Source organism: Equus quagga, chromosome 12 (genome assembly GCF_021613505.1).
Source record: "Equus quagga isolate Etosha38 chromosome 12, UCLA_HA_Equagga_1.0, whole genome shotgun sequence".
Lineage (NCBI taxonomy): Eukaryota > Metazoa > Chordata > Mammalia > Perissodactyla > Equidae > Equus > Equus quagga.
The window spans coordinates 17,529,255-17,535,254 of NC_060278.1; the positions used below are offsets into that span (position 1 = coordinate 17,529,255).

Below are 6,000 nucleotides of genomic sequence, written 5' to 3' on the forward strand. Positions count from 1 at the left end.
AAAAAAAACAACACTATTATTCTATTCTGGAGGAACACTGTAAAGCTTTCCAGAACCTTGTAGAGCTTTCCAGAATCAACTATAGGCTGTGTGGGAGAGGTGGACAGGAAATGGTCAAACTGAGGTCTTTGATGCTTTCACATTCCAAATATTTCTTCAAATGTGAAAGCTTTTCTAGCTTCTGAGGCTCATTGACTCTCTTCAGAGACCCTTCTGCTTTCTTAGACATTTTCAGTTGATAATCTGGAAGCAATAATGCAGAGCACATTTAAACAATGTGAGACAAGATGTCACCCTCTAGGGAGAAGATGTGAGATAAGACCACAGCACACTCTATATCCTGTTGCCCCCTTTTTTTTTTTTTTGAGGAAGATTAGCCCAGAGCTAGCATCTGCCACCAAGCCTCCTCTTTTTGCTGAGGATGACTGGCCCTGAGCTCATATCCATGCCCGTCTTCCTCTATTTTACATGTGGGATGCCTGCCACAGCATGGCTTGACAAGCAGAGGGTAGGTCCGGACCTGGGATCTGAACCAGCCAACCCCAGGCTGCCAAAGCAGAACCTGTGAACTTAACCGCTGCGCCAGTGGGCTGGCCCCCTGTTGCCCTTTTTGTTGGCACAAGTATGTGGACTAGTCATAGCAAGTTCTTGATTCAGACAGGAAATTTTGGGTAGAAATATTTGTGAGTTGTAATAACAAATATTTGGATGGTTATAATTTCCGCTAGCAAGGTCTACTTGATTATATACATTTTATGGTGAACAGCTATATAGAATTCATTTAATAATGTTGCTTCAGGTTTTTCAGTTTTTAGCTAATGACTTCAATGTTTTAAGTCACAAGCATAAAGCTGTCCTCCACGTAATGGTAAGGAGAAGTTCCTGAACTAAGTGGACCCTCCAAAGATTTGTAGTCATCATTTGGTTGCTCCAATTTGATGATCAAAGAAAATAACTCCAAAAGGGGTAGCTTCCAGAGACCACTATTACTGTAGGTCAGTACTGTGGGCTGAATTGTGTCCCCTTAAATTCATATGTTGAAGCCTCACTCCCAGGACCTCAGAATGTGACTGTATTTGGGGACAGGGCCTTTAAAGAGGTCATTAGGTTAACACGGGGTTGCTGGGTTAGTCCTAACCCAATGTGACTATTTTGTGTAGTTAAATGAAGAAGAGACTAAGGCACAGACAACACAGAGGGAAGACCATGTGAGGACACGAGAGGCCTCGTATAAAACCAAACTTCCCAACACCTTGATCTTGGACTTCTAGCCCCAGAATTAGGAAAACATAAATTTCTGTTGTTGAAGTTACCCGGCCCGTGCTATTTTGTTATGGCAACCCTAGCAAACTAATACAGTCAGTAATGAAAGTTGTCTAATCCAGGCTACGAAGTGGCCTTTAATTACATGTAGGGGCTCTGGGTCTATAGAGTGAGTAGAAAATTCATCAAAAGGGCTGGCCAGGCATGTGCAATGCAATCTAACCCTTGTTGACAAATTTTGATGACAATCAGGTGATTGCTCAGTGCATGGACTCAGAGTAAATAAATCATTATTTTAGTTATTTGTCAGCACTTAATAGGAAAGCTTGCTGAAAAGCACATACCACACACAACATACGTAGAAGCGGTAGGATGTGAAATATCCCTGAACTGGAGGGTCCAGCTGTATATTTCCTCCAAACTTTAGAGAGCGCAACTGATAAAACGGAACTTTTCAGATATATAAGGAAGTCATAGCTGACATGTAGAAATGTGATGGTATAAAGATGATAACTTGGAGAGTTGATGAAAATATTTTAAATATTTCACAAATCGATACATATATAATTTTGAAAATAGTAAGCAAAATTAAGAAAGAAATCTTTGTCAGTAGGCAATAATACTGAGGATTTCGTGGATGCAGCAGACTTTCAGTTACACAAAGGAGCATTAAATTAACAACAGTATTTACCAATATTCTCTTCAAAGGGCTTTTCAAACACTAAATAATCACCCAATTAAGCCACTGCAAGATAAGCTGTTATTACTCTGGATTTAGTGAAAAGGACTACTAATTACTATTTTAACAGTTTCTGTGAAGAAAGACTCAATGTTTACTGAACACAAATGTGAGACCACTCCACCCTTCTAGTGAGTAGGGAACAGAAAAAACAAAAGGTTGATTAAATAAGTGAATTCAGGGGAAGACAGAGATGATTAAGAACTAAGAAACATGACCTGTGGAAACAGAGAATTTAATATGCAAAGCGAAGGCCAAAATTGGCAGAAGGCTCTTTATGAATCCTGCCAATATTCAGGGTTGCAGACTGACAATGGAGAATCTTTGGTCATGCCCTAAACAACATAATTCATCACGCTAGTGCTTGGGGCAGTCATGTCCAAGCCATTTATCATCATCATATCACTCGTCTGAGTGAGAGAGGGGGAGAACTTTGATTGCTAACCTCTAGGGAGAGTGAATTTATAGCCAACATCCCTAAGAAGGCAGCACAGCTCTCCCCAAAGCAAAACGCTGCCCGCTGCCCGCTCCCTTCTGTGTCAGTCAGAGGCAAAGAGCAAACACATTGCCGCCAAGACGCTGGGAGCAAAACCTAGGTCTGACACTCTTGGCTCTGAAATAGGATAGCCAAGAAATCAGATTTAAAATACTCTTTGAAGCTGCTTTAAAAAACTGAGTCAATGGTAAGTATGGATGATTCATTTCAAATGTCCTTTGGTGACAAAATAATTTCTGAAATGCATCTATGGATAATTATATTTGAGAAGAATTATCTCCTAACAATGAACCCATGAACATTCCTCTGTATTGGAAAACTTGGAAGGATGATGAAAATTTAAAAAGACTATATATAAATATGTATATTAAAAATATATATATTTGTTCAGAGGCATACCTCATTTTATTGTTCTTTGCAGATATTGCATTTTTTTTTCAAGACCCTCCACCAGCAAAAACATTACAGCTTGCTGAAGGTTCAGACAATGGTTAGCATTTTTTAGCAATATAGTTTTTTTGCGCTGAGGAAGGTGCACCCTGAGCTAACATCGGTGCCAGTCTTCCTCTATTTTTGTATGTGGGACGCCACCACAGCATGGCTGTTAATGAGCAGTGCAGGTCTGCACCTAGGAACTGAACCTGGGCTGCTAAAGTGGAGCATGGAGCTCGCTGAACTTAACCACTAGATCACAGGGCCAGCCCCAGCAATAAAGTGTTTTTTAATTAAGGTATGTACATTGTTTTTTTAGGCATAATGTTATTGCACACTCAATAGACTACAGTATACACAAATTTTATATGCACCAGGAAACCAAAAAATTCGTGTGATCTGCTTTTATAATAAAGCAACATCTAGCCTCCACAAATGAAAACATAACTTCATACAGTAGCACTTCGTGAACTTTGTTTGAATTATCACTTTAAAATTAAGTTGCTCTCTTGCTATCAACAGTCAGCAAATTGTCTTATCTTTTTCTTTGCAGTGTGGACTGAGATTTCTTTTTGAAGGTGGTTGGTTATTTCTGGAATTACAAGGGGCTGTTAACAAGAATACTGTATCACCCCCCCCCCCCCCCGGTCTATGCAAAATAAAATGTAACTGGCTAAGTAGGTGTCACAAGTCTTAGAGCTCTTTTCTTCCTGACGTTCATTCTATGTAACAAAGAATGTGTGATCCTTCAGGATAGGAGTACAGGCTTGTCAGCTTCCTCCACTGTATCGGCGATTCTAAGAACGAATGGACTCGTGTTTTTACACAAGCGGAAGTTTTCATCTGTAAACGTGCCCCCTCGGAGGTATCACTGTGCCTGAGGCGCCTTCACAAATGTCACCACCTCGCTTCTATAAATACCATGTTTCCGTCCACAGGGAAGGCGCACCTAAGTGTGTTTGGAATACCTTTACGATAGAAAAACCGGGAGACGGTAACATAAAGGGCAAAGCTGCGGCTCAAGGCTTAGAGGTACGGCTTCAAAGCTTATTAAAGGAGAACCAGCATGGAAAAGACGCTCTCCACCCCGGCGCAGCTGCCCGACGACGACCCGAAGCGTTTGTGCCGAGCAGCACTGAGCTAGCGCCACGCGAGGCCCCTGGGCCTCGCTCCGCCCGGACTCAGGGCCTCGGGTTTCGGGCTTCGCCAGACATTACACTTCGGGGCAACCAGTTCCACGCCCAGGCCAGCCCCCTAGGCCTCGCGCGGCCTCACGATCCCCGTCTTTGCAGCGTCCCCAGCATTTGGGGAAAGGCTCCCCAAAGCGCGGGCTGATTTCAACCTCCTTCCCCAGGGCGGAGCTCGCTGCAGGGATTAACGCGCAGAGCGCGGTCGCCGAAGCTCCCCACGGGGGACCCCACCCTTCCTACCCGGCCTACAGCTCCCGCGCCCGCTCCGGCTCCTGGGGACCTGCCCTCCGCTCGCTGCGCGCCGCCGTCTCCCCCGGGACCGCCAGGGCCAACTTCCCGGACCTGTAACTTCTCCCCGCTCCCCTCCCACTTCACCCTCCGGCGTCTTCTCCCCGCCCCTGTGTCCCTGGGCCGAGTCCCACGGGCTACGCCCCACCGTGGCCCTAAGCCACGCCCTGCGGCCCCTGCCACGCCCCTGCCCGGCCCTAGGCCACGCCCAGTAGTGCCTGTCAAGCCTCGCGCGGGTCCAAGACCACTCCCAGTGGGCTCCAGCCAGGCCTCGCTTTTGACTCTCGGCCACGCCCGGGGCCCCCAGCAGTGCCCCGCCCGCCTCCCGGCCAAGCCTGGGCTCCAGCCTGCCTGCCCTACCCGTGACCCCGCAGCAGGCCTGTAGCTGTAGGGGCCGCCGAGCTGCTGGGCTGAAGCCCACTTCCTCCGCGCATGAGTCTATTGTAGATACCCTCCAAATATCCTGGAAGCAGAGGTTTCTCATCTCTCTCTGGTTCGCTGAGTGGCAAGGATTAGGGGCTCGAACCTCCAAGGAGAAAGGAAGCAGCTGCGTTTCCCCCAGATCCCAGTTCTCCGTAGAAACGCCTGGAACATGGAGACTTGAGTAGCTATTTTAGTTTTCTCCAAACTAACAAATCGGAGGGGTGCCCCGGCATTTGTTGTCAGAAACAGATTTTGGCTCACCATCCTGAACACAGACAACTTTGGGTTAGTCCTCCATTGTTTCATGCCACTGGGCCTGAGGTTTCTCATTGCTAAAATAAGAGTCTCCTGGAGCACTTGAACTGGCTCCAGCACCTCATGCGACAGATTGGCTTGGTGAATATGGGCGAGTCTGTCTCAAAACATGGTGCTGGGAGCACTTGTCACAATACAGAGTAATACCTTTTAGTATTACACTATATTCAATTGATTTCATCCTGAATTCTGAGAAAAAAAAGGAAGTGTACTCAGATGGAAGAACCTCCAGGTGTCTTTTGAAAGGAAGGTAAACATTTAATAATAAAAATAATAAATGTTTCCTGAGGCCAACCCTGCTACTGTAGGTACTCTGTATATGTTATCTTGCTTAATTTTTAGAACAGCCTACATGTGGTAGGATCAATTTCGCTTCCAATTACGGGCAAGAAAACAGACTCGGAAGGAGAAGTGCCTTGGGCAAGGCCAGGACTAGAACCCAACTCATCACACCTTTGTGGTAGAGAGTGGGGCACTTTGATAGGAGGCTAGGAAATACATTAATATTTTTAATTCAGAAAAAGAGAAGAAAAGGAAATAAAGGTTTTTGTGTGTGTGTGTGTGTGTGTGTTTTGATTTTTAAGGAGAGTAGAAGAATGAGAAGTTGGTTGGTAAGGGATAAGCAGGGAGAAAAGACAGCTGTCCTTAAGGATGGTGGCTACTTAAATCTAAGGAAGAGGGAAGGGGTTGAAAATAGGGCCCAGGGGTGCGTGAGACAAGAATAAATGTAGAGGTTTAGAACTCCAGAGGGAGGAGTATTGAGAGAGTTGAATATTGCTAGGAATAAGTGGGGCTCATACCGAGATTGTATAATGAACAGATGGATCAAGGAAGGCTTCCGGAGTGATTTCAGT

The 6,000-nt window shown here is 45.3% G+C and overlaps 1 protein-coding gene across 1 annotated transcript in view; it reads right to left on the minus strand.

Moving 5' to 3' along the window:
* The window catches only part of PTER (phosphotriesterase related), a 56,244-nt gene extending 51,766 nt beyond the window's left edge, over window positions 1-4,478 (minus strand). Inside the window, exon 1 of the mRNA XM_046678125.1 lies at window positions 4,361-4,478. The gene's annotated coding sequence lies outside the window, so the exon portion shown is untranslated. The remainder of the gene's footprint in view (window positions 1-4,360) is intronic.
* Window positions 4,479-6,000: the final 1,522 nt, after the last annotated feature.